The following is a 25,778-nucleotide window of genomic DNA, read 5'->3' as shown; positions in this document are numbered from 1 at the left end:
AATTGTAGTTTATTTATATTGTTTACATGTTCTTAACATAATGTGTAAACAGGGGTATAATTGTAATCTTTTAATTTTCTTCTCTTTTCCCTCCTAACTCGGGAACACATAAACTAAAAATTTTACTTTTATTTCTTTCGAACTCGGGAAATTAAATAAAATTTTCCTTCCCCTCCCTTTCATTCCTTTCATTCCGTTAATATGTTCCCTCCCTTTCTTTGAATGAATTTAAAAAAAAAAAAAAAAAAAAAAAAAAAAAAAAAAAAAAAGTCGGCAACAAGGTGTTATGGACAAAAGAAAGATATGAAGGTCATTGTTCGGAAGTCCTGTCCTGGTGTAAATCAGCAATAAAAAAGATAACACTTCATTTATCCCTTTTTGGTGTGTGAAGATTCACGAAATCAAAGGACACTCTATTTCGATGATACAACAGCTTTCAAGAGCAAAAAGTTTTTTGACTTCTCCTCTCTTTAAGGATTTTCTGGGTTGGAGATGCAGCTTCATAATCCTTTTGGGGGCCTCAACCTTTCTCCATCATCCCTCTCATCCCTTTGCCATCTTCACCATCACCTTCTTTCTCCACTCCACCACCGTGACCACCATCTACACCAACACCTCCACCGGCGGATTAACCCAGCATCATACCCACCATCTTCATCACCCAAAAACACAATCATCTTCACCCTTCTTCCACTCAGTCAGCCACCCTCTACTACAGCCTACACCACCCTCCAAATCAACCATAAATCACCACCAAAAACCCTCCTTAACACTCTTCAAGGCAGCAACAGAGCAATCACAGCCACCATCGAGCCTCCCTGCCAAAAAGAAAAACCAACCAACACTTTCTGACTTCGAATTGGAGAGAAAGAGAGAGATCATTTAGAAGAATTTGGAGGTAGTGTGATCGATTTTGAGAAGGAAAAAGAGTGTGGCTTGTGCGAATTGGTGATCGAAATCAGAAGAGGGAGAAGAACCTGTTATCGATTTGGAGTGAAGGACAAACGCAACGGGTAGCTTGACTCTTTGCTGGGTACAAACGCACGCAACATACAAGGTGTAGAAGTGTATTGGGCTGAAATTGTAAGCCTGATTTGTTTTGGGCTAAGTCATCTATGTTTGTTGGGCCAACCGGTTTTTATTTCAAACCGGTTCAGTCAACCAACTAAGGCTAAACCGGTTCGGTAGTCCATTTTGGCAAATTAACATATTTTACATTTAATAGTTATGTTTGGTTGTTTATCTTTGTTTCCTTGTTTTTTTTAATATCAATTATCAAATCTGCTGCTTTGCTTTCTCACAGGGAACGCGTGTTGGAAGCCAGTTGGTGAAGCTGTTGACGGTGGTGTTAGATTGGGTAGAGGTAACATTCAATACATTTTCTTATTGATTAGCATGATAGACCCTGATCCATACATTCTTGAACTGATAATCAAACTAAGATAATAGTATTTAAGATAGATTTCCATTTCCATTCATTCGAGAGGAATGGATTAATGGTCTCTCCAAGGAGACAAGTTTCACTACAAAATAATTCTTAAAACCACCCTCCCCAAGCTTAATTATTTGCAGGACTAAAATCATATGTTGCATCTCTTAAGTCCCCATAACCAAAAATATAAGCTTTTGTGTCAATTCCTAGGAACTCCTGCTAATTAGCAAATGTTATAAAAAAAATACAAATGGAACAATGGAAAATATTATTCGTTTATGTCATAAAGAAAGTTTAAAGAAAATATTATAACAAATATATGAAGCCATATTTTTTGGCTTAACCCATCAAGTCATTAAATCTGGATCAAGTATAAAAAAAATAGCCATGTATAGTTGTCCAAGTTAAGTGCTTGATCATTAAGTTCATTAAATCAAAAAGAAAAAGCTATTTAACACAGAACTGCATGTACAAACATTGGAAATGTGATATAAGCTTTAAAAATCATGATGGAAACTAACCTTGAAAAAACATTAGAATTTAAAAGCACTTACAGCTTTAAAGTTTAGTTACCGGCCCAAGAAGGAAGAGTCGCAAATAGTTCATTGTATTACAAGTCATTGCGAACAAAATATTGTATGGGAATTATAAATAAATAGAAAATCATTTTTTTTCTTAATCAACCAACCTACAATCACTTACATATTGCCAAAAGTTGCACTCTTTACATCGGGAAGAGTACGAGTTAAAGGGTTTTATAAGCATTCTACGACATTCTTTAGGTTTTTCATCACCTAAAGTATTCATTATCCAACCCTTTATATATTGCATTATGCAAGCTTTTCATATTTGGGCATCCTACTTTCAAATATGATATGCCTTTCATATAGTTCAGTATCAATTTAGAACTAAACTATTTACATCATAATGGTTTCCAGGTTTCTCACATCATTTGTCTCATTTTTTGTACATAATAACTTACTTCATTTTTTACTGAAATAGCAATCGACATCTAATTTCCATAATCATGTAACAAGACTATTTTATTCTAGTCACTCCAATGTTATTCCAAACTTGTTTCGATAGCTAAACACACCTCATTGGGCTTTGAACCCATTTTTGGCATTTTCCCCATATTTATTGTTTTTACTACTTGAACGAATTTTTTTATTTTCACAAGGTAAATCTACATAAAAGTCTCAAACTTTTGGGAAAAGTTTCAATAAAGTCATAAAGTTTTTTTTTAACAGAAAAATCCCAATTATTTAAAATCTTGCCAAAATTAACGAAAAAGTTATTTTTTTTTATATTTGAACAACAAATGTCAGATTATGTGATTTTTTCAAAATAATGGAATTTTTCTGTTAAAAAAAATAGGGCTTTTTTGAAACTTTTCCTAAAATTTGAGACTTTTCTGTAGATTTTCCTTTTCACAATTATAATATGAATACTATGTTCTAGTCATTACAATATCATTTCAGATTCATGTCTAGTTAAATATGCTTCGTAAGTGCAAAATACTTATTTTGGACATTTTTTCCTTTTTGTCCCATTTTTTTTTGTCAAGCTCACATATTCTTTCAAAAAATGTATTTAAATCTATGTTATAAAGTCCCAACTCCCAAACATATACCAACTATGTTTTAAACATGTATAAATATTTGTAGAATTTTTTAAACCAGATTGTGAATTGACAACATTATTTGACATTTTTCTCATGTAGGCATCATACTTTGCCAAAATGTAATTTTCCTAAACTTAAAGATGTCGTTTTTGTAAGTTTCAAATTTTAACATGTTTATAAGACAATGCCAATGCTTACATGTCAAAAACATCTATCATTTTAGTAAATTATCCAATATTTGATGATTTTAGCCGTTAATTTTCCGTCAAAAACATGTCAATAACATCTATCATTTTAGTCAATTATCCAATATTTGACGATTTGAGCCGTTAATTTTCCGATAAATAAAAATAATTTTGCATTCTACATTTTCTAATATATTTTGTTGCCAAATCCAGCCAACATTTCATAAATGTTGTTTCGTTTGCATATTTTGGTCCCAAAAAAAAACATGAACCAAAAATGCTACAAAAACCTCAAATAAAGACCAAAAATGTAAGAGAAAACTTTTTGTATCAAAACTTAAAAAAATCATCAATAATCAAGGATCAAAAATGTTATTTTACTCTTTTAAAAAAAATATATTAAATAATTTCGACTTATTAATCTTACGTTGTGCCTGTAAAACGAGTAATCTTAAGGTTCAGTTCAGAATCAAAGATTTCAAAACTTTTGCTCTTTCGGTTCTCTTTGCCGTGTTTTTCTCTCACTTTCTCTCAGCCGCTCTGTTGATCTCAAGAATGGACACTCCAACACTCATGTTTTGGGGTAATGAATCTTATCTACATGCTTTATTTCAATCTTCCTTTTCATTTAAATCTTTAGGGTTCTTTTTGTTCAATTTCCTTTTCATTTTTGCTATTAGGGTTTTTTTTCTCAATGGAAATTTGTGTTTTCTTTTGTCTCTGGTAACACACATCAACATGCAAAAACATCATCCACAAAAGAAACCAGGTTTTTGTTGAATATGCATCAGAAGAATAAGCTAAAATCTGACAAAACATTTCGGACATGTAACTCGCACAATAAAAAATATCACATCATTTAGGGTGTTAAAAGATGAAATAAACCAAGTAAAACTAAACTATCAAACCAACACAAAATTTAAGACATAATTCTATCTCAATTTAAAATATCAAAAATAACTTTTTTCACATTTGTATCCGGTTAACCAAACACCGACATTTCTCGACTTATGGAAGATTCGAAAGTTTTGGTCAAACGGAAATTCTACATCTTGTATTGGGTTCTCGGGATGAAGGTGTGCAAGAACAATTTTTTTTTTATCGACGGTGGCTTGCAAATGAAACTGCTTATTTATTTCCTTTTTGGTTTTGCTAATTTTTCTTTTCAAAGAACACCGACTTTAACTTTCTTTATAAGTGTCTTCCTTATTTTCATTTTCTTAAGAGTAAGAAATGTAACAGTAATGTCTTTGGTAACTGTTACGTCAAATGGTTGATTGTCTTTAACCTCAACATGTGTGTGTAAGTATATATATATATATATATATATATATATATATATATATATATATATATATATATCATGTCGTTATGATTCAGATGTTGATGTTAAAGTTAAAGACAAAGTTATTACTGTGACTCGTCTTACTCTATAGAAAATAAAAATATGGAAGACACTTCCAAACAAAGTTAAAGTTGGTGTTCTTTGAAAACAATTCTTGCCAAAATCAAAAAGGAAATAAATAAGCAGTTTCGTTTGTAAGCCATCGTTGATAAAAAAAAAGTTTGTTCTTACTCACTTTCATCTAGAGAACCCATTACAAGATGTACAATTTTCGTTTGACCAAAACTTTTGAAACTCCACAAGTTGAGAAATGTTAGTGTTTTGTTATCCGGATACAAATGTAAAAAAAAATATTAGTTTTGACATATACCAAACAACAATTATCCACATGAAAACGTAAACATAAAAAGCATGGGAACAAAAGAAAACAATGAATATCATCAATGCTAATGAAAGTGAATATTTTTGTTATCAGAGACAAAAAAAAAGTCATAATTTTCCATAAAAAAAACCCCTAATGGCATAAAGCATAAATAAAAAAAAATTGAAAAAAAGAACCCGAACGACATTAACGAAAAGGAAGATTGAAATAGAGCGTGTAGAGGAGATTCGTTACCCCAAAATGTGAGTGTTGGAGTGTCCCTTCCTGAGAGCGAGCAACAGAGCCGCAGAGAGAAAGTTATAAAGAGAGCAACAAAATGAGAGCGGTAGAGAGAACGGAGAGAACACAAGTTCTGAAATCTTTGATTCCGATCTGAACTCTAAGAGTACTCGTCTTTCAAGTACAATGTAAGAATAATAATTCAAAATTATTTAAGTTATTTTATTTAAAAAGAGTAAAATTACATTTTTGATTCTTACTATAACTTATATTTGTACCAAAACTGAAAAAATTAGCTATAGTCAAATAAAATATATTAAATAATTTCGACTTATTAATCATACGTTGTTCCCATTGTTTAAAAGCGTGGTCAAGGCGTACGCCTCGAGGCGCGCCTGAAAACGGTTCGAGCCTAAAACGAGTATGAGGCGCTGATTCTAAGGTCTGGTCTAGGGCATACGCCTCTGATGTTTGAGGCGGAGAGAAGCGGATGAAAACAGAGGAAGGCGGTGCGTTTTATGTGGAGGCGGTCAATAGCAGATTTTGTCTTCTAACCCTTTTTTTAACGTTTTTTACAGCTGTTTTTCAACAGCTTTGTTTTTACTTTTACTTCTGCAAGAAAGCGAGTTCTGAAACTTCCCAAAATATCAAATTTCACACTTTTTGACCTAGTATAGAATGATATGTTGCTTGTTACTTTGATCTTCCTTCGTTTTCTTCTTCTTTATTCAAAGTCAACATATCCGTATCACATAAATCCTCCATATTTTTTGAAGTTCAACCATTGAAGACCTCATCAGGTTACATCCTTTTTTTCTTTATCTTTTCTTTTTGCCTCTTCTTCTCTAGTATTATTAGCTCTTTTTGTTGTGTTTATTTGTTATTCATTCAGTCAACTTATTATTTTGTGAGTTTATGATCCATGTGTTTATTTATTGCCAATTTGCCATTTATTATTTAATGCATATATGCATTTATTATGTGTTTAATGTCATAAATGCAAGAATTTTTCTAGGTTGTTCCACGAATTAGCATACAACTTTTGGATTTCACTACCTTTTTTTGTTGCTTGTTTGTTGTCTTTTTTGCTATTTCATGTGGTTTTCTTTCTGTTGTTTCAGTTCATACTTCATACATCCATATATTTGGTTTATTTCTTGCTGTTTTCATGTAGTTTTTTTTTGTTTGTTTGTAGTGTTTTTGTTCACTGTTTAGTCGTTTTGCTCACTGTTTAAGGCTGTTTCATCAAATTTCGTTTATTAGGATGGCTACTAAAGGGTCATGAAAGGATCCTGCATGGCCGTATAGTATAAAAATACCAATTGAAGGTGGAAAAAAAGGTTACAAATACCTAAAATGTAAGTTTTGTAGTAAAGTCATCAAGGGGGAGTGAAGAGTGAAAGAACATCTTGCATGCACTCACAAAGATGTTTCACCTTGTCCTAATGTTCCTGATGGGGCGAAGAAAGAAATCCGTCAATATTTGAAGACCTTTGAAACTACAAAATTTATGGCGCAACACAATTTTGAAGAGAATGTGGAATGTGGTGCATACTTTGTGAATCCGAACATTAGTTCTTCTCCAAGTGTAAACGATAGGGGTGTTAGAGGACCTATGGATCAATTTTTGGGGATTACAAAAAATGATGAGCAAGGAACCGTATCGGGTGAGAAGATGACACCAACAAGTGCTAAAGAACATGGGAATTGAGTTTGCTTGAATATCGAGAGATGCTTCTACGAGAATGGGATCTCATTTAACGTGGCAACAAGTCCTTTTATAGGTACTAGTTGTGAGACCCGTATATTATACGGGTTGATTAAAACAAAATGTTAAGTACGAACGATTAAATAGAAATTTTATTTGAATTTGAAATTGAAATAAGTGAAAATTATGAGAAAAAAAAACATGCAAAAAATAAATTAATTAAAATTATGTGTTTAGTGTGTACTAAACGGGTTAAATTAGAACAAAATGTTAAACATAAAGGTTTAAACTGTAAATTTATTTGAAATTGAATTTGAAATTTAAAATTTGAAATTAATAGTCATTATGATAGGTTTAATTTATGGAAACTAAATTAATGATATATTGAAAATAAAAAATTAAAGTAATGACAAGTGGAAAATAAATATATCTCAAATTACGACAAAATGACATGTGGCTAATTTTATGAGAGAAGGACATGTGGCAAAGTCATTTTCATTTATTAGGGTAGATGGTGCGTTCCATTGGCCAATACGGTAGGGAGTTGAAACCACCTACTTCATACGAGTTGAGGACTTGGATATTAAATGAAGAAGTCAAGACAACTACAACAATAGTTGATGATATAAAAGCAACTTGGAAAAAAACTGTTGTTACTTTGATGTCGGATGGCTGGTCAGAGATATGAAATAGAAGTCTTATAAATTTTCTTGTAAACAATCAATAAGAGACTGTTTTTTTTTTGAAGACTGTTGACGCCTCAAATTGTATAAAAAACACACACAAATTATTCGAGTTACTTGATGCTGTCATAGAAGAGATTGATGAAGAACTTGTGGTTCAAGTTGTGACTGATAATGCTAGTGGCTATAAAGCTGCTAGTGCACTATTGATGGAGAAGAGAAAGGGTTTGTATTGGACCCCTTGTGCTGCTCATTGCATCGATTTGATGCTTAAGAAGATTGGAGATTTGCCACAAAATAAATATGCTTTGCTAAAAGCAAAAAAAAGTCAGCAAATTCATCCATAACCATAAATGTGTTTTGAGCTTAACAAGAAAGTTTGATGAGAAAGATATTCTTCGACCAGCTACCACAGGATTCACGACATCATTTTTGACATTGGAAAGTATGCATGGATTAAAGCAACAACTACAAAGTATATTTGTTTCAAGAGAGTGGTCAAATTGTGCTTGGGCAAAAAAGGATGATGGAAATGCTGTCAAAAAGATTGTCATGGACGAGAAAACCTTTTGGTCTAGTGTGGTTTATTCCATTAAAACCTCAAAGCCACTTGTTCATGTTTTAAGGATTATTGATGGTGAAAGGGAGCCGGCAGTGGCTTTATATATATATATATATATATATATATATATATATATATATATATATATATATATATATCATGTTGTTATGATTTAGATGTTGATATTAAAGTTAGAACAAAGTTATTACTATGACACTTCTTACTCTATAGAAAATAAAAATAAGGAAACCACTTCCAAACAAAGTGAAAGTTAGTGTTCTTTGAAAACAATTCTTGCCAAAATCAAAAAGAAAATAAATAAGCATTTTCGTTTGCAAGCTACCGTGATATCCTCCTATTCTAATAAAAGAATCCATATTTTGCCACGTGGCACTTTTACATCCCATAATTCAACAAAGTGATTTTACCATCTTGCCCTTCTTTTGTTTTAAATTCGTACGCAACTTAATATCCAACATTTATAATTGAATTTGGAATCCCTACAAATAAATGAAAATAATTTTACCACATGTCACTCTCTCATTAACTTGGACACATGTCATTTTTTGGTATTTTTGAATACATGTATTTTCCATGTGTCATTTTCTCATTATTTGTCTTTTCTTAATTAACACATCATATTTATATCTCAATTAATAATTACCTTAATTGAAAATAACCATTAAATTACAATATTACAACTCATATACTATTGAATATGTTTCCTTTTAAATTCAAATTTTAAATTTTAAATTTCAAATTTAAATAAATTTTTGTTTAAATCTTCATATTTAATTTTTTTGTTCTATCCAACCCGTATAACATACGGGTCTCACAACTAGTTTAAATGAAAGCAAATCCCGTTTTTCTTTTGAATACGATTTTAAATTCCTGAACATTAGGAATTTAAATTAGAAACAATTGTAATATACCATTAAATCAGCACAAAGTTAATGTAGTTATTTGAATTTCAACAATATATAAGGCAATAAATCAGCCTATGTTATCTTATTTGAATTACCTCCTTTTAATATACTAACAGTCATTCCATTATTTTACCATCGGTAAAGTAGCAGACATTGAAGTTCTTTCATCGGTTTTATTCATCTTTTTTTGAGACATTTGGATATGTCTTCCGTCAGGTAATTACTAAACACCCTTCTCAGAATCATATCAGTAAAAAGGAATAGGTTGGTTCATTCAATTCCGATGGACTAATGAAACATGTCCTTTTTCAGTTGTCTTAATGAATCATCCCATTCCTTCCTGAATTTATCGTACAAAACACTCTCGTGGAGTTATTTTTCTAAGGAAGCATGTAAAGATCATGTTTAATCAAACAAACTCTGATGATTTTAGTTCGATCCCACTAGGGTAAAATCGAGTTACATGTATGTACCTATCTTGGATAGTTCTATTACTTTAGTTTGGAGTTCAATTTTCTTCTTCTATTCAAACTATTTGCTATACATGGTAATGGATATCGTAAGTCAAAAGAAATCAAGAAACAAAAAATAAATAAATAAAGAAACGCAACAATAAAAAAGTAATTATAGCATCCTATGTTTACCTATAAAACAGTTTGACTCATTTTTTTTGTTTATAATGAATTTTTTTTCATTTGGTATCGGTTATCACAAAAAGCAATACACCATATTCTTTAAAAAAATGATAATTAAAAAAAAGGACTTTCTAAAATATGCATAAAGTAGCATTGTACTTTAAAAAAGTCTATCTGCAAGAAAGTAGCTTTCTACTTTCAAAAAACTCAGGAAATTAGCGTTGTACTTTAAAAAAAATTAAAAAAAATCTGTTTTTTGCTTATTTATAGTTTGTTAGTTATTTTCTGCAAATATTATCATTTACAGATTAATTTATAATTTAAAAAGTATAATTTTCTAAACCATGCAGAAAGTAGCATTCTACTTTCAAAAAATCCATCTGCAATAAACTAGCATTGTACTTTGATATATTTCTTCCAGCAGGTAATTGCTAATTGGCATTCCTTTGAAATTTTGGAATAATCATAATTGGTGTTACTTAGAGATTTTTACCATTTTACCCTTAATTTTGTTTTTGTCCCGAATTTAATACTTATTGGATGATACTTTTATGTATTATTAGTTTTTTTAAGGGCCTAAACACTCACATGAGATTGGATAGGTGGTGCTTATCTCTTTATATAGTCAATGAGGGTTGGATAAAAAAAATCTGTAGAATGCTTACAACCAATTCATCAAGTACACAGACTAAATTCCCCTTATATTTGAATATAGTTATTTTAGTAACTTAAATTACTATTTTATTTTTAAGTATTAGATAGGAGATTCAAAGGATCAAGGCTACTATTTCAAATATAACCCACAGGGAAGCTTTTAGTGATGCTGCGAAAAATGTAAGTATGCATGGTACTAAATTTGTTTTTTTTGTAAAATTATTTATTCATAGAATTATATATCTTCTCTCTAATAAAAAAGAATCCATTTATGCCATGTGGCGTCTCCTCAATCTATAAATTTTGAAAGTGAATTACCAAAAATGCCCTTTCTTTTTTAACCTCTCCATCCTCCATCTAAAGCCCTTTGTCATTTATAGTTCTTTCTACTATAGCGTAGTTATTGGATTTGGTTTAGAAATCGCAAGAGGTAATTTCTAAATCCTTTCTCTACTTCTGTTTTCATACTTTCTCTACTCTCCCATCTCACTGTCGAATACTTTTCATGATAGTTCCTTCTTCATCTTTTATCTTATATTTTTCGTTGATATGTTTGAAATCGATTTTGATTTAGAGCTTGATGCATTTCTTGTGGTTTCCATGGGTTTAAATTAATAATATAAATATTTTACCCGTGGTTCCCACGGGTTGTAACCTAGTATGTATATATATATATATATATATATATATATATATATATATATATATATATATATATATATATATATATATTTTGTTCTCTACTTCTGTTTTCATACTTTCTCTACTCTCCCATCTCACTGTCGAATACTTTTCATGATAGTTCCTTCTTCATCTTTTATCTTATATTTTTCGTTGATATGTTTGAAATCGATTTTGATTTAGAGCTTGATGCATTTCTTGTGGTTTCCATGGGTTTAAATTAATAATATAAATATTTTACCCGTGGTTCCCACGGGTTGTAACCTAGTATGTATATATATATATATATATATATATATATATATATATATATATATATTTTTTGTTCTCTACTTCTGTTTTCATACTTTCTCTACTCTCCCATCTCACTGTCGAATACTTTTCATGATAGTTCCTTCTTCATCTTTTATCTTATATTTTTCGTTGATATGTTTGAAATCGATTTTGATTTAGAGCTTGATGCATTTCTTGTGGTTTCCATGGGTTTAAATCGATTTTGATGTGTTTAAATCGATTTCATGATATGTTTGAAATCGATTTTGATTTGTAAAAAAAATTAAATCTGGGCCAAAAGTGTAAATTTTGGACCAAATTTGTAATAAATTTTGAAATCTGGGCCAAAAATGTAATTTTTGAAAGTTTGATGAACTGTTGACCGGGTCAAAGGGTTAAATTGAATACGATTACCAGTATTTGGGACTTAATTGAATAAAAAAATACATAAGGACTAAATCGATTATAAGGCCAATATGTAGGGACTTTATTGCAGTTTTTTTTTTTTTTTTCTCTTGCACTTTCATAGATTAAGTTTTGGTTCATTTAAAAAAAATCATATTTTCTACCTTTAAAACAACTAATTTACAACAATTTGATAAGTTTTAAACATTTTTAACCAAACTATGAACATATTTAGCTTATAAAAGGGTATTTAAGATTTCATTTTCATTTTCAGACAAAATGATTTATTGATAAGGTTGCAGAAAAACAAAATTTTTTAAAATTATTTGAATTAGTTTTTGTGATAGAAAAAAAATCAATAAGTTGTTTTTAAAAGGGATAATGACTTAAAAGGGTAATATGTTTTTCGATTTGTACACATTTGATCACTGAGTTTTTTTTTTGTCCATATTTACCCTTTAACTTGTTGAACTGTACACATTTAGTCGTTATGACCGGTTAGTATGTGAATAATGATTTAATAGGGTAATATATTTTTTATTTTGTACACATTTAGTCCTTAATGTTTTTGTACATACTTAATCCTTAATATTTTTTTGTTTCAAAATAAATCATTTTTGTTTTTGTACACATTCAATACTTATAAATATTTTCTTTAGATATTTCTCATGACATCTTACGTGAGACAATTATTGATGAAGTGTGTGAGGCTGTTGATGTTTATATGTAATGTCTCATTTTCACAACCAAAAAATTTCATTTTTAAATAAGGCAAAACTCCCAAATTATAAATCCATTATTAAGAAAAAAAAACGTTTATTCTAAAATACATTTATCGAAAATCAGAATAATATAAGAAATATGTAATCCTCAATAATGTTGATGAGTGTGTATAGTCATGTATTCGCCTTTCCACGACCAACGATAGAACCTAAAAATATAAACAAATAGGTAAGCACAGAGTTTATGGAGTTTCCCCCAAAATACCCAATACAACAAACGTATTATCATGCATAACATACCCACACTCATTAGATTGGTATACATTGGCCCAATCGGTCATCGAATTGGAATGCAACATACAACAGGTCCAATCAGTCATCGGACTGGAATACTCAGGGTTTGTTGGCATGACGCCTTAATCCAACCACTCTTCTCGAGTCTTCGTACCTACAACTTATAGCCGGTCCGCACCAGGTATCTTGGCTTACAACATATGACTATCCCACATAAGATGTCATGAGAAAAACCTAAAGAAATAATTTTCATAAATACTGCATGAATAAAAAACAAAAATGTATTTTGCAATAAAAAAATATTAAGGACTAAATATGTAGTAAAGACTAAATATGTACAAAGTGATAAATATATTACCCTATTAAGCCATTTTTACCGGCTAAACTAGAATAGCCGGTCGTAATCACTAAATATATAAAGTCTAACAAGTTGAAGGGAGTAAATATGAACAAAAAAAACTCAATGACTAAATGTAAACAAATCAATTATCCTTTTAAGTCATTATCCCTATTTAAAAATATGTTTTTCTTGGCTTAAAATTATTTTAAGATAATGTTTTACTTTTAAGACTCAAAAAAGGTTCAAAAAAATTACATATTCTAACTTTTTGAAATTTTCTTTTTGAAAGATTAAGAAAAAGTTGTTTTAAAAGACATTTTCTTTTTATCAAACATTTTTTTTTACTTTTTTTTTATTTACTCAATAAGTTGGTTAGAGATGAAATACCAAACCCTCTATCTCATTATTCAAGTATCAATAACTTATTCCAAGTTAAATTTATCCAATATTCAATATATCTAAAAATCCCAATTTTCTCAAAAGCCAACCTTTGACATCAACCATATATCAATTTCGGTCAACTTTAAAACCTCAGAGCTCTTTCATATGATCTCGAAGTTCCCATGTTCACTTGATTCTCGAGTCTAACATATAATCCAGACTGAAGAAAGATGTAAAGAAGATAGATAGCCAAACAAATTTTGAATCTTTTAGTTTTCTCTCATATGAAATCAGATTAAGTTGATTCTTTCAAATATGTGTTCCTTGTAGTTGTTTTCGTTCACATATCCTTATATAATATATTAAGAGTAATAAATTAACTTATTGCAAAGATTGTATTGCTTCTCATAATCTAAAATGTTTTCATCAACCTTTCAGCTTGCCTTTACAAATTGTATTCGCCTGCTTTTTCTCATTACACAAGTTTAGTTTGATTATGTTGGTGGAATCAAAATAAATATTTTGTTGATACCATGTTAAAAAAATGAATGAAAGAATGAAGATGTGTTCGCCTTTTGCAAAATCAATGACAATTACATTTAATTTTACTTGTTTCTCTTTTTACATTGCTATAAAATTCAAAAAAAATATATTGTGTATCTACTGGAAAATTATAAAAAGTGTGAACAGCATTAAACAGTAACAGTAAGCTTTTAAAAACTACCAGCAAACTGTGTCGCAAAGTCTGTTTTCATCACTATCTGCCCGTCAAACGAGATGCATTATACATTAATTAGGTAAAAGCATTAGATACCATGGGCATTGAATTCACAAAAAGATTGAAATAAAAAAAAATAACAAAAAAAAACTGTTGCATAATCTCAGCCGAAAGATGGTGATCAATTTAAGTTAATCACAGATAAACATCAGTGTAAAAAATAATAATTTACATCATTGATTACAACAGCTTCGTTTTCGAAACAAGTATGAATAAATGAATGATTTGACAAAAAAAAAATTATTGGGGATTTGATGAGTGGTTGCAAAAGAGAGATCAGATGGTGATGCATGTATATTATATATCATCATTTGATATTACAGACAAAATGGGTAAATAAATCATCACGTCAATCAATTAGCTAACCACATCATCTCCAAATAATATCATTACAACTAAAAAAATTATGAACTTTGAATAACATTTTGAAATCTATTATGTATAATTGGAGCAGCATGAATCAGATTATGAATATGTCTATCACCATTGAGCAATGCAATGATACAAGGCTCGTAAGACTGGGGCGACAATAACTCTCATCATATTCAGAAAAAAAATCTCAGATTTAGTATGGAAAATAAAAAAAAAATATTCAAAGACGTTTCTGAAATTATTTTATGTTACGATTCTGAAAATCGAAGATTGAAAAGACGCACAATTTGAAAAATCAGATTATGAATATGTCTATCAGCATCGAGCGACGTAGTTGTACGAAACTCGTAAGACTGGGGCGACAATAACTCTCATCATATTCAGCCAAAAACGATTTGAATTTGGAAATTATAATTGCAATAGATTAAAAAAAAAAACAGAGAAGAGAGCTCACGAATCTTTATAAATTGCAACCAACGAGATGATGTGATCTTTGTACAAAGAAGAGCTGCAACCATGAGGATTCATGGAGGAAACGACAGCAATTTATAGCGAATCGAGTAAGGTTTAATCTGTGCCCTGTGATATGTTCGATTTAGGGTTTTGACATTTGAGGATAACTAGCGGCCCAATTAGAAATTGGGCAAAAAATAAAAAAAAAAATGAAAATTAAAAAAAAAACTTTGTGGCTGCTGGGATTCGAGCCCAGGTCTCCACGGCCACAACGTGGAATTCTTACCACTAAACTACAGCCACATGATGTGACATAATTCTTAAGATTACCTAACTATAGAATATTATAGCTATATTTAAAATACATTTTTGAGGTAATTTAAAGGCATTCTCTGCCATTTATTAGAGGTATTATTCTGGCAGTAGAGGTATTGTGGCTGTATTACTTCAGATGTAAAAATAAAAGTGTCTTAGAATTTTTTTTAATTAATAAAAATATGTTTAGATGAGTTTTTGAAGTTACCACAGTATTATTTTATAAAAATTTGTTAAAACCACTTTGATATAAACTAAGCATAAAAAAGAGTATATCATCATCCCATCTTATAAGAATCTAATGCATATAAACATTAACCATAAGTTCGTACATTCTCTTTTATACGTTATATTACAACTTTGATTCACAAGCATTTTTGTATGAGCAAGCATGAAAGGAGCGAATTTCCGTAAACATTAAACGATAAATATATTTTAATGTAAATTAATTATACAATACAACAAAGTTATGATAAGCATAAAAATATAGAATTTACATACGATCAATATAACATATATACCAACATTTATGAATTAGGTGACATAGCTATCAATCCCATATATACATCGTCACATATTTTCTAATAACATTTGTTGTAGGTCTACTTCTTGGAAGGTGATGGAGCAAAGAACGGAATTGGGGGGATATTTGGAATTGAAGGAATTGGAGGCAATGTGATTTTGGGTATGTTAGGAGGTAGTGTAGGAATGATTGGTATTGTAGGGAGTGTTGGTATTTGGGGTTGTGCGATAGTCGGGTTAGTAGGCATCTTGGGTTGTGGCATACCTGGGGTGGTAGGGATCTGGGGTTGGAGTTGTGGTATACCTGGGCTGGTGGGTATCTGGGGTTGGGATTGTGGTATACCTGGGTTGGTGGGCATCTGGGGTTGTGGAATGGTTGACATTTGTGGTTAAGGCATCGTTGGTGTTGTTTGCAGTAGGTTGCGTGAAGCGTAACAAAATTGATTGTTTGTGATGCAGATTACTGCAAAGACGAAAATGCAAACGTAACCGGAGGAGGTCATGATTAGGAGTATTTCGATTTGGTTTTAAAATCGCTTTTGAGCTAAATAAACTTTGATATACTTGTTAAGGAGAATGTATATTGGTTTAATGTTATATATAGAGAAGCTATGTGTGGAAAAAGATTTGAAGTAGATAAATGGATTGTAGTTTGTTAAGACTTTTATGTGGTTGATTGGAAACTCTAATAGCAAATGTAAACATTGGACTTAAGAGAGTTGAATTTTGTAATGATCTTCTCATTTACGGGTTTTGTCTGATCTATCTTCAAACGTAAGATTTCCGGTTTTTGCAAATCAAACAAACTAAAGTATTATTTTTTTTTCTTTTTTCTTTAAAAAAATAAAACATCATAACCATATAACATATCATTTTATGAAAAGAAGGCATAGTGAGGTCGATAACTACACCTACTAGAGGAAGAATTATGTGAGGAAAAGTGGGAGCACAAACCAAAACGAATTAAAAATAAAAAAAACCCAAACCGCGAATCCAAATGTACAACTCAGTTTGTTAATGTCCTAAAAAGTTGAGCAACCAAATTACTTAGATTTGAAGGTTTAATCGATTTTGACGAAATCGTAAACATGTTCAACATATATAATTGGCAACCTAACTTTCAATCCATGTCTTCTTGCAACGATGTTGTTTAAACTTCAATCAAAAACTTCATTTTCGGTCAAAGATCTATATCCAAAAGTTTATTTTATTTTATTTATTTATTTTTGCCAATGACAACCTTCACGACTCATGGGATATTGAATGGTGTCGATTTTTTTTCCACATAAGTTCTTAATAATGTTGTTATTGAGGGGTATATTATATACATATTAATTTAGGTGATTTTTAGGAACAATGCATTTTTTGGAGTTCAAAGTTTGGCAACATAAGTTCTTAATAATGTCTTTAGAGTTCAGAGTTTTGCCACTACGTTTGTTGAGATTGCTGGTTTTGGTCCCTTGCTTGCTTCCACCGCCACTGTTAGCCACACAAATATTTACAGATGCTCTCTATCGCCCTTTGATTTATTGGCAAGGTTTAAAGGATAAAGTTGGAAACTTTACCCATCTATGTTATGGTTTGGACCTAGTTGGAGCTTGGTAACTCCTGGATTAGGCTGGAAAATCAGCTTAAGGAATTAAGTCTTGCTGACTGATCATCATGGTGTGGTGGAGCCTCACCACGATGTGGTGGTTAGCCTGAGCATGCCTGTTTTGTCCAATGTTTTAAAAACCGATTTTTTAGTTGAACCGGTATGGTGACCGGTTTTCGGTTCAACCGGTTCGACCGCTGAGTAAACCGGTTTCTATAATTTTCATTTTTTTTTTGTATTTTTCTACACATACATACATACACAAATCAAGAATTTGATGTCCACAAGTGCAAACATTAAAATACACATGAAAATAAGTTGTAGATCAATCTAAATACATTAAAATAACTTATAACCATAAGTTTTACATCAATCCACATGCATTAAAAATAAAATAAAGTCCTAGATTTCATCAAAAAACTTCATAACATTTATCATGTGCTTTTATTCAGAAGAATTTTAATAAATGTGAAAAAATACCAAAGTTTATTATGCAAATGGTTTCAATTCCATGTGTTTTTATTCAGTTTAACCGGTTCAACCGAATTTTTGTAAAAACCGGCCGGTTCGATCCGGTTCAGAAATAGACATAAAACCGGTGATCGTTGAACAGCTCCCTTCCCCGGTTTCCGGTCCAACCGATTCGACCGGACGGTTCAAACCGGTTTTTAAAACATTGGTTTTGTCGTATTGCGACCACGACGTGGCCATGGATGGACATGACGTGGCAGTCAACTAAAGGTTGACTTTGACCCAAGTGTGACTTAAGGGTGTATTGGGTATTTTGATAAGTAGTTGAGCATAAGTGATTGTGATTGTATAGGTGGTTGGTAGAGTCAACATTTGGAGCAGTGATCTGTGTAGCTATTTCTTTAGACTGAGATATGAGTTTTCCTTATTGTACTCGTGGGTCGAAGGCACCAATGCCGACCGACCGACCCACTAAGTTATGTATCGTGGTTATAGGATGGTGACATTCTAGTATATAACTTATTAGTAGATTTGTATGATTATATGTATTTTTTGGTTCTATGTCTATGTTTATCTATTACATATGTCGATAGGTTGGGTTGAGGTAGTCCTGCTTTGTGCTGAAGGCCAAGACACCTGGGGCGGTCTGGATAGGATGTAGGCCCTACGAGGCAGTCCAGTCATGCCGAAGGCCCGTAGAGCGGTCCAGATAGGCTGTAGTCCCTGCGAGGCGGTCCAGTCAGGTCGAAGGATCATATTTGCATGCTATTGTTTGTTATGTTGTGTGATGGTACTTTGGGGGAACTCACTAAGCTTTGTCTTACAATTTTAGTTTATTGTTTCAAGTACTTCAAAGGATCGCGGGAAAGTGAAGGCTTGATCGTGCACATCTTCCTATTTTCATGATATTAGATTTTGGGACACTTTGATATGAATTTACTTTTGAAACAATGGCTTTTCTTATAAAAAAATATGGATAGTGGGTTGTTTTTTTGTGATTTTTGGAGTGTTACATCGAGTATCTTGGCCTACAATACAAAGTTGGTCTGCTCTCAACTCTAAACATGATATGTCGACATATATAACAGACAAACAGTTTAATACAACATGCAGCCGACTAAACTAGTCTACTTGCCTAACAACACTTTACAACATAACAACATCTTAACATACAAATGATACATATTGTAATATATGGTATAGTGAGAAAACTCACTTGAACAATCTCGAAGCAGCTAAGTAGGTTGGTTTGCAGATGGCTCAACCTTCATGTATCAACCTATAATATATTATTCTGGTTGCTGACTAATTGAGCATAACAACTAAATATTTAGATCCTTCATTAATTCCAAAAATCCTTTCATGGCTATCAAATAAGGATCAACCAGTCAAGACATTCAAGAGTCATGACCATTTCGGCATATAGTTTTCTCTAAATCTAACAACCAAGCTAACATGTCTATCCTAGACACATCTCATGTATGCAGACCAATCAATACTTTAACTAGACTCAACGACTAATCTAGTACTTCAAATTCATATCAACGATAATGAATATAATAGATAAGAGTAAGTGTAACTAACTCGATTTGACGAAATCTGAATAGTCATGAGCATAAATTTTACACCTACTTTCTTATATCCTTTCGAAACTTTCAGAGCTTTGCTAACTAGATTACAGAATAAGAAGTCGAATCACGAGGGACCGAAATGCTAGAGGGTGAGAGAGAGACTATTTGAAATAGAATGGGGCCATAAATGTGGGAGGCCAAGGCCTCTGTTTATAAGCTGAAAAAGAGAAAGGCATGATGTGCCCTATAGGGATGCGCCACGCTCTACGGTCTGGCCTGACAGTTTATTTTGTGCACGTAATGTTGGTTTTCGTGTATGTAACCTCAACTGTAATTGTCAAGTGCATTAAATGTGGCACCTAGGGGTGAGCATGGTGCGGTTTTTTGCTAAAACCGAACCGAAAACTGCAACTTCGGTTTTTTGAAATTTAGAAACCGCACCGTTCGTTTTTATGCGGTTTTTATTGCGGTTCGTTTTTTTTAGCGGTTTTTAGTTAGTTTTTTTTTGGTTTTCATTTTCCCTTTTTACTAGAATCAAGTAACTCGACGAGTTACTTTGACTCATATTAAGAGTGCTAATCATTTTTTGGAGATGAATCAATAACACCACCTCTTGGTTTGAAAGCAAAATTACATAACTACTCATCCAACATGTTTCTAACGCTTGAACATGATACAAATTTAATATAATATTTGTTTCACATGTACATGCAATAATATCAATTAATGTATTCATAAAAATGATACTATCATCACTAGTACTCTTCACATTTAAATCTTAAAAAAATGTCATAAACATTATTTGTTATTGTAAATACTACTGACTGTATGCTTAAAAATATACAATCATCATCCGATATATAAGATAAATATTTATATTTATAGAAATTTTAATTGTCATAAGTTCTTGGTTCTTACAAATATCAACACTTAATATATATATATATATATATATATATATATATATATATATATATATATATATATATATATATATTTATATAGAGTTAGGTTCAAATGTTTTCACTATCTATTGTGTGCATGTATGACTGATTCTAGACCAATCATTTTAGTTATTTTAAAAAAGTAATTAATGTATATTAAATGCTGAAGATGTAATTAATATTCATTATATCTTCAACATGTAATATGCATTAATTACTTTCTTAAAATAACTAAATAGATAGTGAAAACAAAATAACCTAACCATATATATATATATATATATATATATATATATATATATAGAGAGAGAGAGAGAGAGAGAGAGAGAGAGAGCTAGGTTCAAATGTTTTTAGCAACTATTGTGTGCATGAATGCACCAATAGGAATTTAAGAATAATTTAATCATTAAATAAATTAAAAAGGGTAAATTAGTAAATCATGACTCTAAAATTATGGTAATTGAGATAAATGGGGGATTTGATTTTAAAATTACCAAAATAAAAGGAGGAAGAACGACTATCTTCTGATCCGCTTCTTCACAATCCAACCCTAAATCACGAAAGTTATCGGCATTTCTTCCTCACACAACAACCGATTCTTGAAGCAAACCTCTCTTCCTCTTTAAAATGTTTCTGTTTGCATGCATATTGGTTTTTAACATATTTTTGATGATTTCTTTGTCTATTTATAAGGATCATGGTCTTTGTTGATACATACCTAGCACCCATATTATTATTCTAACTTCATTAATTGTTTTAGATGGATTTTGGCTTGTTTGATGAAAATGCATAACAAGTGTTTGTTGAAATGCTTGAAAGAGAATCTAAAGAATTTAACCTTGTGGTATGCATTCTGTCAGAATTACTAGCAACGCATGTTTTATGTAATTGTTTCAAAAGATAATTAATTTGTCTATGTATTGTTTTGGTTCAATTTGTGATTTTGAATTCCAATTTACATGAAATTTATTGATCTTTGATTAAGTTTTTTGAGTTGGGTTTTTGTAATTTTTTAGTTTTTTCAGAAATTCAAAGACACCATTCTTTGATGGCAGAGAACTTGTAGCTGGAAGTATTGATGATTCAATCTATGTTTATGATGTTGAAGCAAACATTTATCCTGATCATAGATTTGATGTTGAAGCAAACTGACTTTTCCTTATGTTTATGATGTTGAAGCAAATAGACATATGGACTGATCATAGCTTTGACCTTGTTTACCTTTTTATAATATTTCCATTCTGAAAGAATAGTTTATTATATAAGAATATTATTGCTTTATTCTGATAGAATTTGTAGTTAATTAATTACATGTTTAATGTGCAGTTGTTACAAGTGTATCACTACAAAGTATTTGTCAATGAATTTGTGGTATAAATGGCTTGAAGACGTGATGGGAAAGACTTCTTATATAAAATCATTCTCATGCAATACAATTCTGACAGAATGTCAATGTCACAAAATGTCAATCTCATAGAATGCTAGCATATTTTGAATTGGCTTAGAGGTCAAACATACACAAGACATCTAGAATGTTGTTATTTTTTAAGAATTATACTTGTTATTCTTTCAGAATGTTTGTTATAATTCAATGAATCACAATCGTACAATGTAATTATTTGGTATATTATTAGTTCAAGTATCGATTTTGTGTATTCTTTCATAATATATTTACTAGTTTATGGTTGACATTCTGTCATTCTGACAGAACAAAATCGAAAAATATGTTTACTACTTTATAGTTAAAATTCTATCATTCTGACAGAATAAAAATCGGATTTTTAATTTTAAATTAATTTAAAATATCTAGATCTTTAAAAATAAAGGAATTAATTATCCCTAAAAATCCGAAAATTTCTTTTTTTTAATATAGGTTAATTGACTAGAATGCTCTTATGCTCAAATTTGTGTGATTATATGGTACATGTTATCCTATTCTACTATCATAGACCCTCAGATCATGATCTTTGATTATATTCCATCCAATGGTCCAGATCTGTGCATTCTGGCACACAATAGTTACTAAAAACAAAATAACCTAACCCTATATATATATATATATATATATATATATATATATATATATATATATATATCTTACTAACTTATAAAAGAAATCCTATTATTTCTATAAATAGATCCAATAAAATAATAATATCTTTTTAAGACGTTCAAGTCTTTAAGCTTAAAGTACAACCAACCCTTAATATAATAATATTATCTATATACTCTTTGAATCTAGAATTTTATGAGGTCTAACTAATAATGTTTTAAGTACTATTGTTTATACATAGTGAAATTTATATCCTGTGATTTTTTACTGAAAATGGGGAGATTCATTCAAATCTTTTTGACTTTTCAATCCAAAACGTAGCTTAGGTCAACACTGGAAAAAGGGCGGACTTGCTCAATTAAACTCTAAAACAGATTTTGATTTTTTTTTGAAATTAGAGCTACTCATTTTCACGGCCCTATCCTGTAAATTACATATTTCATGCGTGATTGAGGAGAATGAATTAGAAATTTGAAAAATCTCTATATTTTCCCCTTATCTCGGCCACCCCTCTCCTACAAATTAGAAATTTAGGTATTTCCATCATCTAATTTCTCTATGCTCCCTCTCTCTCTCACTCACTCTCTCTCTTAAAGCTTCATGCTTTTGTTGGTTCAAAGATGGTGGCTGTTGAAACAATGTTTTCTAGCTCTAAGACCTCCCTGTGCACTGCCCACGAACACCAAACGCCACTATTCCAACTTCAACTAGGCACGACTTCAGCTGCCTTCAGCATATGTTATATGTCGCCGATTCTCCTCTATAAAAACCCTAGACACCGCCTTCATCAAATCTCCGAGAACAAATAGGAACGAACCGCAGGTGCGATTTAAACCCTTAAAATCGTTATTTTTTTGGCTTCTTGGTTCTTATTTTTGTTTATGTGCATATAATTTTTTACTAGGTCTGATATTTTGAGTCCCAAAGTTAAGAAATTGATGTATTGAGTGATTGGAAAGGTCCCCGATCACAAATCTTCATATTTTATCAAGCTTTTTGTCTAGGAGCTGTTAGTATACATGGATGTAAAACCGAACACATAATGTATATACATTTTTAATGTGATTGTGTTTGTGCTCTTATCTCATCTCCTTTGTATGATTCAAATGTTGCATATTTTATCCTCTCATCCAAAAACAACAAGTTGTTCTCGAGTTTTAACATTTGAAAGGTAACACTAGATTTTGTAATGTAAACAAGTTTTGTTGGCTTATGGTTGTTTATCTCTGTTGTGATTGTAATATCATGTTCTGTGATTTCTTAATGTTATTTTTTTTTATCTTTTATCATAATTTTTTGATTTTGAGTTTTTTTTGTTGCAGAATAAACTTCTCTCTCACAATATGTAACATACTCTTCTATTGCAGATTCTGAATAAAGAATCTCCAAAGTTGCTTAGATGAAAGTTATGGATGGTAAACTATTTTTTTTGAAGGCTATAATGTGTTTTTTTGGTTGATTTATTTAATCTTAGTTTTGTATGTTGTAGAATTTTGATTACTTTATGCATCCTTTCAGTAATTTTCTTGATAATCATTATTCTTTATTCAAGAAGGATGCCCCGCTCAAACATTGCTGATACTAGATTATGAATAATCTTGCCCAAGCTAGATTTACTATTTTGCCCCAGTTTTTTGGTTATCGTTTGCTCTCATACACCGATTTATAGTTCATGTTGTTGAAAGGAACACCTTTACCGGGGGATAGCCACTCTTGATGCATAGTTATATAGATGACCTGATCAACTTATCAACTCCCATATTTTCATCATATATATTTTTAATTTGTGGTACAACTCTTACACCATTCCTCAAAGCACCACCAGTTTTCTCACCATCTCATGCATTCGATCCAGTTTTCTAAATTGCACTTTGGTGATTAATGTTAATAAATGTGCTCTTAATTGATCATTACTACTTTTTGCAGGTTAATATATTAGCCACATTTACAAAAACACTCATGTCACTGTTGATTAATATTTTGATTTAACTAATAGCGAAAAAATCAATATTCAGGGAACATGAACAAAACGCCATCTCCTTCCATCAACAATTTGCAAAAATAACGGGGAAGAACAAAGTGTATGTATATTTAAAATTTTAATATACGCATGATGTATATGCATTTCTTAAAGTAGAACAATTCAATGCATGAGCCATTCAATATTGGTTGTGACCGGTCTTATAACTAAATGAGTATATGCATTTTGTTTTTATATTTTACATCTTTTTACTGCGTGGTATATAACACATGATTTTACATTAATGACCGATGGAGATACCACACCCCATACGTATTTACATATGATGAAATCCCAGTGAAGACCCCTTTTCAAACTAATCTGAAATTTACCTATTATAGTATTTTGTTATGAAATTATCTTTTTTTATTAAGTGAAGAATTTGTATCGACCGTTTGAAAGATCAAAATGTGAGAACTGAGGTTTCACATGAGAACTGTAGATTAGAAAGTATTTCATGTAAGTCTATGTGTATGTCTGTTGTTTGCTATAATAAGAAGGGATACATTCATGCTCACAATTCATTATTTTGACAATCTCTTGCATACTATCTCTTGATACTTGACTCTATATTTTTCATATTAAATACTAACCATATCATTGGTAAAATGACCAGATGAATATGGTTTCTATGCTAAATATTATTAAGGTTAATTTATCTCTAATTTTACAAAAAAAGATAAAAATATAATATTGAATTTTGAAAAGTTAATTCATTGTCGATATAAAAAGGGATATTTTGTATGTCTGATTTATGAATTTTATTTTTAACGTATAATCAAATGGTTTAGATCTAACGAAGAATTTACGTTTTTGACATCTTTCAAAAAGTAAATTAATTTGGACAAAAGTAATATTTACCGTAAAGAAAAAAAAGACCGGTCATCGAAACTAACCACCGCTCGAAAATTATTTACCAAAATGAAACAACAGCCGGTCGGAAATAACTTACCACAAAAGGCTATCCATAGAACATAAATTGGTTTACATTTTCCAAAACTAATGTAATTGGAGCCTAAAACTCATAGTCGCCCGTTGCATTGCGTGTGTGTGTGTTTTAAATGTCATGTTTTATAGAGGAAACTATTTGCCGATGAATTGTATGTTTATTGTAACGTCATATGTTTTCGAGAATATAATCACCGATAGGTAACTATTATCCAAAAAAACTCATTCACATCACCCACATTCAATCTCCTCCGCTGAATTGAAACTAATCATTGTCTGCTAACTA

General features: G+C 30.9%; 2 long non-coding RNA genes and 5 other non-coding genes across 8 annotated transcripts; all 7 read right to left on the bottom strand.

Annotated features, from left to right (window-relative positions):
- Nucleotides 1-108: 108 nt before the first annotated feature.
- LOC145063456 (uncharacterized) lies at nucleotides 109-1,029 on the bottom strand. Its single transcript, XR_013687957.1, has 2 exons — nucleotides 978-1,029; nucleotides 109-818 (listed from the first exon to the last, which is right to left on the bottom strand). It is a non-coding gene; the product is annotated as an uncharacterized LOC145063456 (long non-coding RNA).
- An 11,422-nt stretch (nucleotides 1,030-12,451) lies between these two features.
- LOC145063454 (uncharacterized) lies at nucleotides 12,452-15,345 on the bottom strand. 2 transcript variants are annotated; one of them, XR_013687955.1, is made up of 3 exons: nucleotides 13,559-15,211; nucleotides 12,737-12,964; nucleotides 12,452-12,645 (listed from the first exon to the last, which is right to left on the bottom strand). It is a non-coding gene; the product is annotated as an uncharacterized LOC145063454 (long non-coding RNA). The 2 variants fall into 2 exon arrangements; XR_013687954.1 differs by having other exon boundaries at nucleotides 12,737-15,345.
- On the bottom strand, nucleotides 14,326-14,414 carry LOC145065238 (small nucleolar RNA Z196/R39/R59 family). The gene has a single exon (XR_013688382.1). It is a non-coding gene; the product is annotated as a small nucleolar RNA Z196/R39/R59 family (small nucleolar RNA).
- On the bottom strand, nucleotides 14,500-14,584 carry LOC145065236 (small nucleolar RNA Z195/SNORD33/SNORD32 family). The gene has a single exon (XR_013688380.1). It is a non-coding gene; the product is annotated as a small nucleolar RNA Z195/SNORD33/SNORD32 family (small nucleolar RNA).
- Nucleotides 14,687-14,776, bottom strand: LOC145065248 (small nucleolar RNA U31b). The gene has a single exon (XR_013688392.1). It is a non-coding gene; the product is annotated as a small nucleolar RNA U31b (small nucleolar RNA).
- LOC145065250 (small nucleolar RNA U31b) lies at nucleotides 14,894-14,983 on the bottom strand. The gene has a single exon (XR_013688394.1). It is a non-coding gene; the product is annotated as a small nucleolar RNA U31b (small nucleolar RNA).
- TRNAH-GUG (transfer RNA histidin (anticodon GUG)) lies at nucleotides 15,286-15,357 on the bottom strand. The gene has a single exon. It is a non-coding gene; the product is annotated as a tRNA-His (tRNA).
- Between the last annotated feature and the right edge of the window lie 10,421 nt (nucleotides 15,358-25,778).

Source organism: Lactuca serriola, chromosome 7 (genome assembly GCF_051521515.1).
Source record: "Lactuca serriola cultivar US96UC23 chromosome 7, Lser_US96UC23_V15, whole genome shotgun sequence".
Classification (NCBI taxonomy): domain Eukaryota; kingdom Viridiplantae; phylum Streptophyta; class Magnoliopsida; order Asterales; family Asteraceae; genus Lactuca; species Lactuca serriola.
This window is presented reverse-complemented; position numbering and strand designations above follow the sequence as displayed.